Consider the following 13,344-nt stretch of genomic DNA (forward strand, 5'->3'; position numbering starts at 1 on the left):
TCTGCCAGTGGATTTACAGCTTTCTGACGGGCAGGACACAGCAGGTCAGGCTGGGGGAGGCCACCTCATCCACACGCAGCATCAGCACTGGGGCGCCCCAAGGTTGTGTCCTCTCTCCGCTGCTCTTCTCTCTCTACACGAACGACTGCACCTCAGCGAACCCGACTGTCAAGCTCCTGAAGTTTGCAGATGACACCACTGTCATCGGCCTCATCAAGGAGGGTGACGAGTCTGCATATCGACAGGAAGCGGAGCGGCTGGAGCTGTGGTGCGGGCGACACAACCTGGAGCTGAACACGCTCAAGACGGTAGAGATGATCGTGGACTTCAGGAGGCATCCTTCGCCACAGCTGCCCCTCACGTTGTCCAGCTGCCTTGTGTCAACCGTCGAGACCTTCAAGTTCCTGGGAATTACAATCTCTCAGGACCTGAAGTGGGCGAACAACATCAACTCCGTCCTCAAAAAGGCCCAGCAGAGGATGTACTTCCTGCGGCTTCTGAGAAAGCACGGCCTGCCACCGGAGCTGCTGAGACAGTTCTACACAGCGGTCATCGAATCGGTCCTGTGTTCTTCCATCACAGTCTGGTTTGGTGCTGCTACAAAAAAGGACAAACTCCGACTGCAACGGACAATCAAAACTGCTGAATAGGATTGTCGGTACCCCCCTACCCACCATTGAGGACTTGCACGCTGCCAGAACTAAGACAAGGGCGTGCAAAATCCTCTCGGACCGTCTGCACCCCGGTCACCAGCTCTTCCAGCTCCTTCCCTCAGGTAGGCGCTACCGATCAACGCAAACTAGAACTAGTAGACATTCCAACAGCTTCTTCCCTCTTGCGATCAACTTCTTAAACACCTAACCTATAATTCCATTACAACAAGCTGGCAATTTTTTGACTTGAGTTCGTTGTCACATTTCTGTGGGGCCAATTATGTATTATGTATTACTTGTGCACTCACTGTAGTTGTCTCGCCATGCTGCACTATTTGCATATACTGGCCACTCATGCCAGAGTAGCATCTGCTCCATTTGCACACTGATTGAGGAGTATCTGTAACATTTCCACAACCGACATTGTCCCAGATGATCGCACTACTCGTCACTTTAAACCGCATACACTCCTTGAAGTCTCAGCGCCCTTTGCACAATGGTCATTGCACCGGACTATTGCAATATTAGTCGTTCGAACTGCTCTAAGTGCTAGAGGACTCTGCATCTTTTTGCACAATTGTTTTTTGTCAATGTCTTTATGTCCCCAAAGTGTTCTGTAAATTGACTGTTTGTTGTACTAGAGCGGCTCCAACTACCGGAGACAAATTCCTTGTGTGTTTTGGACATACTTGGCAAATAAAGATGATTCTGATTCTGATTCTGATTCTGATAGCCATCACACACCGTCAAATCAAGTTGCTTAACTAAATTACAACAAATAATAATTTATTTACCCAAACTAAATAAATGAACTTCAGCCAAGTTTAAGCGCGGATTTTACGTTAGACATTAAGTTTGTAGCAATACAGTCACGAATGGCGTTCATGTAAAGTTCTTAAAATATTGACTCCCAGTCGAGTCACAGACTGTCTTATGAACCCCTGTCTGTAGTGTCGGTCCGTCGCCCGTGGGTGTCGCTGTTTCCTGTTCCAACTCCCAAGTAGCAACACTCAGCAGGGTGGAGGTGCCTCTGTGGGTTCAATCCTTCGACTGGCGGGGAGTTAATTAACTTAGCGTCCGGGGGAAAACTCAGCATCCTTGGGGGTCCGCTTTGAAGTACCAGGCAGACGTGATCCACTTAGCGTCTGCATGGCAAAGCAAATGTCTGTGTCTTGTCAATAGTATTTTGTGTTAATCCGTTAAAAGTCTGTGTGTGACTCTGGAGTTAATGTCGACCTCGGCGGGGAGCGGCGGTAGTGCGAGGCTGGGGTGCCGGGGGGCATCTTTTGCGTGGCATGTCCGCTACAACTATAAACAGGGTTTGGAGAGTAACTGTTACTTTAAAGATTGATGGATGGATGGATAGATAGATTTGCTAGCTAACGTTTGCACACAACTCTGTTTATTGTAACGAGTGAAATGAAAACAAGAGGCAAATTAAGCAGAAAATCCTTGCAACACACATATGCACGCACGCACACACCCAGTAATTTTGAGACGATGATATGTGATGTTACTCTGGGAAACAACTTTTGGTTTCATTCCTGTGACAAATATAGCAGCATTGATGTGTGTAAAAAGAAAAGTTGTGGATGATGGCGATATGAGTTTACTGGCTTACTGGATTTAAGAAGGTAGGTGTGGGCTAGCTAACTTGCTCACCAGCAGTCTCCATGCCTTTGACAGCTCACACTTGTCATTTAAAATGAATAAGTAGCAGCTGGGCCAGCGTCAATATAGGTATGTGGTGCCACTGGGCAGACACAATGGCATACTGGCCTGTCTATGACGTACATATGTGGTACGCATGTTCACGACGGCGCTGTGGACCATCTGAATGAAGCAATCAATTATGTTGCAGCAGGCAGCCAATCATATTGCAGCAGGTCACTTTTAACTCAAATGGAAATCATAACAACGATCAAGACCGGACTCTATTTCTCGAAGAACGTGGAGGATGAGGAGGAGATTGCAATGCGGGGAAAAAAGGCGACCTTCAACCAACATGCACTTGCACAAGATGAAAAAAGGTCACATATCCCTGCAAGTTAAGAGGAAGTTAAAAACATCTCTGCTACGTACCAGCTCTGATAGCAAACCGCCATGTTTTAACGATGACATCACCGCGCAGCATCGGAGAATGTCCCAGCATGCAAACCGACGTTTAAAAGGTGGTTAAAAATGCTGTGTTCTGCCAGTCTGCCTAAGTAGTTAATCACATTAATGTTAATAGCCCGTATGTGTTTTTTTTAATCACACCTCTGCATCCTACGATTTTTATTTTATTTTTTTTAAAAATAATTTTGCCCCAGGAGTGAAAGTGGTATTCAGATTGATGCGCAAGTTTGTGGCTCGTATCCATGATAGGCTGGAGAGATCGAAGTCTCTTCTTCATAAAGCTATAATTGCAAATAGGGTAAAATTAGGGTGCACCATAGTCTGAATATTTTACACAATAATTTGGTGTAAATTCATCGTCCATCCAGCCATTGTCTTCCGCTTATCTGAGGTCGGGTCGCGTGGGCAGTAGCTTCAGCAGGGAAGCCCAGACTTCCCTCTCCACATTACGTATGGGCAGAAGGCGTTTCATGTTTTCTGGGTTCAAATTTGTGGGTGCACATTAAACCTGAGAGTGTATTATACAGCATATTACACACAAGAAATTACAGTATTCACCATTATTTTGTTTGATTTATAAATCAGGATTAAAAAATATGACTCATTAATATATTAATTAAACAACCTTTAACTTATTGAAAAATGTATTTGCAGCCCTTCAACCCCGGTAACCTTGCTTATATAACGGGGGTTTCATTTTTAGATGCAGAGGTCGTAGTTGTTTTACATTCATGCAAAGTACTTATATTTCTATTTAACAGGTACGTGATGCAGCACAGACAATAACTATAATTGGCATGAGTTACTACGCCCAACACGTGGAGGTCATCCAGATATCCGGGGACACAATTACCATTCCACTGGCTGTGTGGAATAACCTCTTTCCAGACCCCCCTGTCATCCTCTGTGAAGGACTCACCCTACATTTGCTGAAAAACACACAGGATGCCATAGTCACACTAACAACGGTGACAGATGATCAGTAAAAAAAAAAAAAAAAAAAGGGTTCTTAGTTGGCATATGCCTCACTGTTTTGAGTCTGTGGATTTTCTCCGGCGACTCCTGTTTCCTCCGCCCAAAATATTATATTATCCATCCATCCATATTCCGTATGATTTTATCCTCACTCATTATATTTTATTTTATCTATTTATTTTAATTAATAAATAATTGTGCAAATTGGGAATTAGTGGTGAGAAGAGCAGTGTCGGCAGTAGAATAACTCATGAACTTTAGTCATCAATCGTTTTTACTGACTTTGTTATGGAACATTTTTGACTCGTTTAAAGTGTTGAAGTATGAAATGCGAGCACAACACACAACTGTGCTTAATGTATCTCCTTCCTGGTAAGTCATGGCACTCGTATCTCAAGGCAGTACTGTACAGTATTTAGGTCTATGGTAGTACTTGAAGAGCCACGTGTTGTTTTTTTTTTTTTTTTTTTTTGAGGTGGTACTAAGTGAAAACGTTCGAGAACCACTGCTCTAACTTGTCTGTAGCTATGAATGTGAAAATAAAAGGACAACATTTAAAGAAGCTCTTAACAGATATCCTGTTTTGTTTCTAAATACATTAAATGTTTAAATTTTCCTTTTGTGGGCTGGGCTAAAGCAAAGACTGTGAAGTCACGAGCCCGGGGGTGTATACTTTCTAGCGCGAGTTCACTCCCCCACTATATAAGTTCAAAGTGACGTAATTTCGTTTGGCGATGCTGCTCAGTTGTGAGTTTGCTGTGCTTAGCTTCCCTAACAAGGCCCGTTTACAACTTCAGCATGCAGTGAGCAAGCTAACGATGGCTACACGCCAAAAATGCATCTTCGCAGGATGCCTACGTTTACAGAACAGCTCGGTGACGTTTTTTTTTTTAAGCTCCCAAAAAATTAGGAAATAAAAAAGCGATGGATTGACTTTTTAAAGACACGCATATGGCGAGCTGAACATCAACAGCACCACCAGTCGACTCTGCAGTGCGCATTACTCCATTTTACGACGGATAATTTTGTAAACTTTCACCAGAGACAATATGGCTTCGTGGGTAACTTGGTACTAGTGAATCAGAATCAGAATCAGAATCAGAATCAGAATCATCTTTATTTGCCAAGTATGTCCAAAACACACAAGGAATTTGTCTCCGGTAGTTGGAGCCGCTCTAGTACAACAGACAGTCAATTTACAGAACACTTTGGAGACATAAAGACATTAACAAAAAACAATTGTGCAAAAGATGCAGAGTCCTCTAGCACTTAGAGCAGTTCGAATGACTAATATTGCAATGACCACTGTGCAAAGGGCGCTGAGACTTCAAGGAGTGTATGCGGTTTAAAGTGACGAGTAGTGCGATCATCTGGGACAAAGATGGTTGTGCAAATGTTACAGATACTCCTCAATCAGTGTGCAAATGAAGCAGATGCTACTCTCGCATGAGTGGCCAGTATATGCAAATAGTGCAGCATGGCGAGACAACTACAGTGAGTGCACGAGTAATACATAATTGGCCCCACAGAAATGTGACAACGAACTCAAGTCAAAAAATGTCCAGCTTGTTGTAGTGGAATTATAGGTTAGGTGTTTAAGAAGTTGATCGCAAGAGGGAAGTGCCGACTGTCTAACTTCCTGGGCTTCTTCTATTGTCCCACAGTTGTCAGGTGCCGTGTTTGGCTGTGACATTAAGTCGACAACGAGGGTAAGTTGACTTGTGTGCTTATTTTTATGATTATAGCCCAAAATAACCATTCAATTTTTAAGTTGAGCCTCCTAACGTGATTTTGTATCGCATAAGCTATCACCCCCTCAGTACGTTTGATTCCTTTTGGCGCATCCATTCGACACACCTGCAGCAACTGAGAGCTGAGAGGTGGCCCTTATTATTCAGGTTTTGAAACCCGATTTTATATACTTCAACATTTCTTGACCGATTGTAACAATTCCAACTACAAAATATTTTCCACATTTCCCCAATTCTTACATTACACAAATCCCAGTTTTCACCCACATTTCACACTTTACCGTATTAAAATACCCACATTTTCCCCATGTTAGGACAAATTCTAAATTATTACCTCCTGCTTCCACATTTCTTGACTGATTTAAACCATTCTATTTTCAAACTGTTCAGCTCAATTCACATTATTCCAGATCATTTTTATATAATGCAACATCATTCTAAATCATTCAATATGATTCAATACCATTCCACATGATTTCATTGAGCCTTTCAGCATTCAGCAAATTGCAGTCTAATTAGTTAGTGCTCTTTATTCCGAAAACCCACACCACACCTACATTTCAGGACCTAGTTATTATTGACAGGTTTCGTATTTAATAACAATATTTGAATATTTATGATTACAGTTGTAGTGTATTTTTATTGCGCACTTGAAGAGAGACATTTTTACAGTATAGCAGGATGCCTGCAGAAGAGTCGCCTGCTTCAGGGATCTTTCTTTCAACTTTCAGCTTCAAAGAGGGAAATTGCATTACTGAGACCAAATCTTTATCCGTAAATTCCCCCCTGTAGTTTACAGGACAATACGTCTACTGGGTAAACAATGAATCGAGTCATAAACGGAGGCTGCTGGTGTAACATCGAAGGTTACGACCGCCATTTGGTCTCATTCATTACTTTGGGTTTCGGTTGATCAATGACAAGAGGGCCACCTGGTGGACAAAAAGCGACACCAAGAGGAAGTAGTTGTATAATTCAAACCTTAGTGAACCAATCAGGCTTAGGGGCGGTACCTACGAGTACCCCCACAGATTCGACATTTTCGGGGGGGGGGGTCCTGATAGCTAATCTGACCATGAAAACAGCTGTTAAGACACATAGGCTTGTTCAATAAACCTGATTTAGCCAAACCCCCTGTGTCTCGGAGTATTCTTTGCTTCCACTCGACATGTTATAGCTGTAAACACTAATGAAAACATTGGAAAGGAGTAAAAAAATGCTCATCATCAGATTATAGGAACACCTTTATTTTAGTGCCTATCTGTTTCCAAAATTTAATAGTATGTATGTGAACGGGTGAATGAGAAGCATTAACTTTGCGTACTTAGGAGAAGGTCGCTTTATTTTGTATTTCATTCAGTCCATTGACTTGCATTAGCTCAAGGGAAAGATATGACACATTCAATATGGTGGCTGCGCTTTACGTATGCCAGCAACGGGCCAACCCGCTGGGGCTGGGGTCTAGGTGTATATATCTATATTTAATACTCTCAACTGTGGTCTCCGGGAAGCTGTCTCCAAATTTGCTGTCAGGTAAATTTGTTTTTCGTGTGTTAGTTTGTAACTTTTGCACACATTGTCTTGACGAGCAATGTAGCAATAGTGCTTGCTATGTCAGAAACGACTTTGTTCAGCTCTTGCTTTCTGCGCAAGACGTAAACACGATGTTCGTCGAAAGATTCCAAGCCTTGCCTTGCAAATAATCTGCTGCGTGCATAGGACCTTTTGTTGTTCGTATCGTAAAGGTGTCACCCATTACACAATATTAATGTTGTTAAAAATGTGTTCCTACGTGTGGCGTTCGACACTGCAGTCAGGCTAGCCTTCAGTTGGAAAGATGAATTCAAGCTAGCCGCCACAACATTAATTAATATATCCATCCAACCATTTATTTTCTGAGCTGCTTCTCCTCACGAGGGTCGCGGGCGCGCTGGAGCCTATCCCAGCTATCATCGGGCAGGAGGCGGGGTACACCCTGAACTGGTTGCCAGCCAATCGCAGGGCACATAGAAACAAACAACCATTCGCACTCACATTCACACCTACGGGCAATTTTAGAGTCTCCAATTCATGCATGTTTTTGGGATGTGGGAGGAAACCGGAGTGCCCGGAGAAAAGCCACGCAGGCACGGGGAGAACATGCAAACTCCACACAGGCGGGGCCGGGGATTGAACCGCGGTCCTCAGAACAGTGAGGCTGACCCTCTAACCAGTCGTTCACCGTGCCGCTTATGTACATTATATATTATATATATTATGTACATATATTACCAGTCCAGTTCTGGGAGACACACTGGAAATTTCATACAGCTCTGGTGTTTGCATTTCAAGATATACTCTTAAATGCTCTGCTCTGAAATCTGCATATTTAGCTGATTACCCCAGATTTAAAAAAAAAAAAAATTCAAAACAATCCAAAGTGAAATCTTGAAAACCTCAACTGACTCATTACACCATACAAATTAAAGTGGTAACTTTTCAGAATGAAAGTACAGTTATCACCATGCCTTGTAAATATATACATAAAAATACAAGTTGTGGCAGTGCATGAAAAAAACCCCGAAAGGGTTTCACCAAACCAACCTCTTTTGAACTGAAGCTGTTGACTGATAATTTGCAATATTCAGTCTCTGGAGGTCTTCGTTTTAACAGAACTGTATTCCTCACAGTACAAAAGTGGCACAACATTTGATATGAAGTAGGCTTACTTTGCTCCTGAAATCTGGAATCTGTTCGCCTTCTGTGAATAGACAATGCAAGACATGCCCTCATTGTAGTGTGCATCTTAACTTTACAGTCTTGACGTCAAGGCAGATTGAAAGAGGGAAACTAAATAATGAAGACAAAACAAACATATCAGCTGTCTTCTTCTTCTTTTCCGAGTGGGGACTGGGGCGACATGGGAGCGCTGTACGAGGACCGTGCAATTATCCAGAACCTCACGGGTTAGGAGTTCTTTCACCTACCCCAACCTTAAAGTTGACTCTGGTTGAATGGATAGGATGGACTGGCCAAATTGGGATTTTAACCTTTACCTGTTGGGTACCTGTTTGTCCATTTGTTTGGCTCTGGCCTGTGACCTTCTACCGCCCTCAAAGCTAAACCTGTGGAGTATCTTCTTCTTCTTCTTTTCCTTTCGGCTTGTCCCTTTAGGGGTCGCCACAGCGCGTCATCCTTTTCCATGCAAGCTTATCTCCTGCATCCTCCTCTTGAACACCAACTGCCCTCATGTCTTCCCTCACGACATCCATCAACCTTCTCTTTGGTCCTCCTCTTGCTCTCTTGCCTGGCAGCTCCATCCTCATCATCCTTCTACCAATATACTAACGATTTCTCTTCTGGACGTGTCCAAACTATCGAAGTCTGCTCTCTCTAACTTTGTCTCCAAAATATCGAACCTTGGCTGTCCCTCTGATGAGCTCATTTCTAATTTTATCCAACCTAGTCACTCCAAGAGCGAACCTCAACATTTTCATTTCCGCCACCTCCAGCTCTGCTTCCTGTTGTCTCTTCAGTGTCACCGTCTCTAATCCGTACATCATGGCTGGCCTCACAACTGTTTTATAAACTTTGCCCTTCATCCGAGCAGAGACTCTTCTGTCACATAACACACCTGACACCTTCCTCCACCCATTCCAACCTGCTTGGACCCGTTTCTTCCCTTCCTGACCACACTCACCATTGCTCTGGACTGTTGACCCCAAGTATTTAAAGTCCTCCACCCTTGCAATCTCTTCTCCCTGTAGCCTCTTCCCCCACCACCCGTCTTATTCATGCACATATATTCTGTTTTACTTGGACTAATCTTCATTCCTCTTCTTTCCAGTGCATGCCTCCATCTTTCTAACTGTTCCTCCACCTGCTCCCTGCTTTCACTGCAGATCACAATGTCATCTGCAAACATCATGGTCCACGGGGATTCCAGTCTAACCTCATCTGTCAGCCTATCCATCACCACTGCAAACAGGAAGGGGCTCAGGGCTGATCTCTGATGCAGTCCCACCTCCACCTTAAACTCCTCTGTCACACCTACAGCACACCTCACCACTGTTCTGCTGCCCTCGTACATGTCCTGTATTATTCTAACATAATTCTCTGCCACTCCAGACTTCCGCATGCTGTACCACAGTTCCTCTCTTGGTAATCTGTCATTGGCTTTCTCTAGATCTACAAAAACATAATGTTGCTCCTTCTGACCTTCTTTGTACTTTTCCATCAACATCCTCAAGGCAAATAATGCATCTGTGGTACTCTTTTTAGGCATGAAACCATACTGTTGCTCTAGTCTAGCCTCCACTACTCTTTCCCATAACTTCATTGTGTGGCTCATCAACTTAATTCCTCTATAGTTCCAACAGCTCTGTACATAACCCTTGTTCTTAAAAATGGGCACCAGCGTACTTTTCCTCCATTCCTCAGGCATCTTCTCACGCGCTAGAATTCTATTGAAAAAACTCCACAGCCACCTCTCCTAGATGCTTCCATACCTCCACAGGAATGTCATCAGAACCAACTGCCTTTCCATTTTTTTTTTTTTTTCCACCACACTACTGTTTACCAGTCAACATATTTAAATCTCTATCCTTAATCACCCTAATCTGCTGCACATCCTTCCCATCTCTATCCCTCTGTCTGGCCAACCTGTATAGATCCTTTTCTCCTTCTTTAGTGTCCAACCTGGCATACATGTCATCTATGCCTCTTGTTTGGCCTTTGCCACCTCTACCTTTGCCCTATGTCGCATCTCAATTTATTCCTTTCGCCTCTCTTCGGTCCTCTCAGTGTCCCACTTCTTCTTAGCTAACCCTTTTCCTTGTATGATTTCCAGTACTGTGACCACCAAGTTTCCTTCTCTCCTTTCCTGACAGAAGATACATCAAGTGCTCTCCTGCCTGCCGTCTCTCATCACCTTGGCTGCAGTTGTCCAGTCTTCTGGAAGCTCCTCCTGTCCACCGAGAGCCTGTCTCACCTCTTCCCAAAAAGCTGCACAACACTCGTCCTGTCTCAGCTTCCACCACATGGTTCTATGCTCTGCCTTTGTCTTCCTAATCTTCCTCCCCACCACCAGAGTCATCTTACACACCACCATCATATGCTGTCTATCCACACTCTCTCCTACCACAACCTTACAGTCGGTAACCTCCTTCAGATTACATCGTCTGCACAAGATGTAATCTACCTGCATGCTTCTTCCTCCGCTCTTATAGGTCACCCTATGTTCCTGCCTCTTCTGGAGAAAAGTGTTCACTACAGCCATTTGCATCCTTTTTGCCAAGTCTACCACCATCTGCCCCTCCAAGTTCCTTTCCTGGATGGCGTACTTACCCATCACTTCTCCATTACTACTATTTCCTTCACCAACGTGTCCATTACAATCTGCACCAAACACAACTCTCTCTCTGTCTGGGATGCTCAGAACTACTTCGTTGAGCTATTTCCAGAATTTCTCTTTCATTTCTCGATCACATTCTACCTTTGGGGATAGCCACTAATCACATTATACATAACACCCTCACTTTCAAGTTTCAACCACTCGATCTGATACTCTTTTCACCTCCAAGACATTCTTAGCCAACTCTTCTTTTAAAATAACCCCGACTCCATTTCTCTTCCCAGCTACATCATGGTAAAATAATTTAAACCCTTCCCCTAAACTTCTAGCCTTACTGCCTTTCCACCTGGTCTCCTGGACATACAATATATCAACATTTCTCCTAATCATCATGTCAACCACATGCTGGAGAGACTACGTCTCTCGGCTGGCCAGGGAATGCCTCGGGATCCCCTCGGAAGAGCTGGAGGATGTGGCTGGGGAGAGGGAAGTCTGGGCGTCCCTGCTAAAGCCACTGACCCTGTGACCCGACCTTGGCTAAGCGGTAGAAAATGGATGGATGGATGGATGGAAGTTTTATTAAGCAGACTTATCGTCTATTGGAAAACACCCACAGTACACAATAAGACAAAAGTAAAGTACATCAGTAAAATCTTTATATTTAATTACCATAATTAATTTCACCGCTTTCCCGTACAAGAAACAACAGGAGTCTAGGAAATTTCACCTGCACTGTCCAGTATGCAGGTATTTGTTTCATTGTCACACTGGATGAATTTTTGGCTAAAAAGTTACAGAATCGATTTGTAGCCACTGAAACCTTTCAGATTGTATCGTTCTAAATGAACAATATCGTCCTTGAAACAAATCGGCAATGATGATATGATATGAATCAAATCGTTGCTAAAATGAATCATTACACCCCTAAAGGGGATACATGCATACATATGTACACACACACACACACACAACAAATACCTATAAAATACATAAAACATGGCAGTGAAATTGCAGCATTAGGAAAGGGAGTAGGTAGTCTTGAAAAGGTGAGTTTTGAGTCCGGAGTCAATGTTACGGGTGGCAGGTGGCAAGGAGTTCCAGAGTTGGGGAGCAGAGTGGCTGAAAGCTCTGCTTCCCATGGTGCTGGGGGGAGAGTAAGGTGGAGAGAGGAGGATCTGAGGGAGCGAATGGAAGTGGCGATTTGGAGGAGGTCGGACAAATAAGGAGGACCGAGATTTTGGATTTCCATGAACGTGTGGAAAATTATTTTATATTGTACTCTTTATGTAATTGGGAGCCCTGGGGAAAACCTGATGTCACTGGTGAGGATATCGGATTTGATTTGAGATTTGAGCTGAATGAAGTGGGAGTGAAGACAGAGGAGTGGAACCAGTAGAGGTGTGTGTGTGTGTGTGTGTGTGTGTGTGTGTGTGTAATACCAGTGGCAGAGAGTCTACTGAGAATGGCGTGTGAGATAACATCAAAATTCTTCAATCAAGTCGAATAGGATCTGGATGGAACAAAGTCCAGAGTCGGCGGTAGTGAGGAGGTCGTTACCCGGAAGAGGGGACTCCAGCCTTTTCCAACTGAGGACCATAGTCTCACATTTGGAGGTGCTGATTATCATCCCAGCCGCTTCACACTTGGTTGCAAACTGTTCCAGCGGGAGTTGAAGATCACGGCTTTATATAATGAAGCCATAACAACCACATCATCTGCAAAAAGCAGGGACATAATATTGATTCACCAAACCAACCCCTACAACACCTTGGCTGGGCCAAGAAATTATGTCCATAAAAGTTATGAACAGAAGAGTGACAAAGGGCAACCTTGGCGGAATCCAACTCTCACTAGAAATTAATCCTACTTATTGCCGGCAATGTAGACCAAACTTTGACACCGGTCGTACAGGGACCTAACTGCCCGTATCAGTGGGTCCGGTACCCCATACTCCAGGGGCACCACCCCAAAGGATTGCCCGAGGGACACGGTTGAATGCCTTCTCCAAGTCCACAAAATGCATCTATATACCGGAATGCATACCGGTTGGGCGAACTCCCATGCACCCTCAAAGACCCTGCAGAGGGTGTAGAGCTGGTCCACTGTTCCCCGGCCAGGACGAAAATCACACTGCTCCTCTTGAATCTGAGATTCTACTCGATGAGATGATGGACCCTCATCTCCAGAACCCCTGAATAGACCTTACCAGGGAAGCTGAGGAGTGTGATCCCCCTATAGTTGGAACACACCCTCCCAGTATGCCAACCCAGAGGCACTGTCCACGATGTCCACGCGATCTTGCAGAGACTCATCAAACAGGACAGCCCAACAACATATAGGAGCCTTCAGTAACTCCGGGCTTATCTCATCCACCCCCGGGGCCCTGCCACCGAGGAGCTTTTTAACCATTTTGGTGACGTCAACCCCAGAGATAGGAGAACCCACCTCTGAGTCCTAAGACTCTGCTTCCTCATGGGAAGGCGTGTCGGTGGAAGCAAAGCAAAGCAAATTTATT

General features: G+C 44.1%; 1 protein-coding gene across 3 annotated transcripts in view; it reads left to right on the forward strand.

Annotated features, from left to right (window-relative positions):
- The first annotated feature begins 6,984 nt into the window (after nucleotides 1-6,984).
- The window catches only part of pomgnt2 (protein O-linked mannose N-acetylglucosaminyltransferase 2 (beta 1,4-)), a 36,648-nt gene continuing 30,288 nt past the window's right edge, over nucleotides 6,985-13,344 (forward strand). Inside the window, exon 1 of one of the 3 annotated variants that reach the window (XM_061692251.1) lies at nucleotides 6,985-7,030. The gene's annotated coding sequence lies outside the window, so the exon portion shown is untranslated. The remainder of the gene's footprint in view (nucleotides 7,031-13,344) is intronic. The other 2 variants (XM_061692250.1, XR_009769576.1) reach the window with 2 other exon arrangements.

Source organism: Phycodurus eques, chromosome 12, assembly GCF_024500275.1.
Source record: "Phycodurus eques isolate BA_2022a chromosome 12, UOR_Pequ_1.1, whole genome shotgun sequence".
NCBI classification, from domain to species: Eukaryota; Metazoa; Chordata; class Actinopteri; order Syngnathiformes; family Syngnathidae; genus Phycodurus; species Phycodurus eques.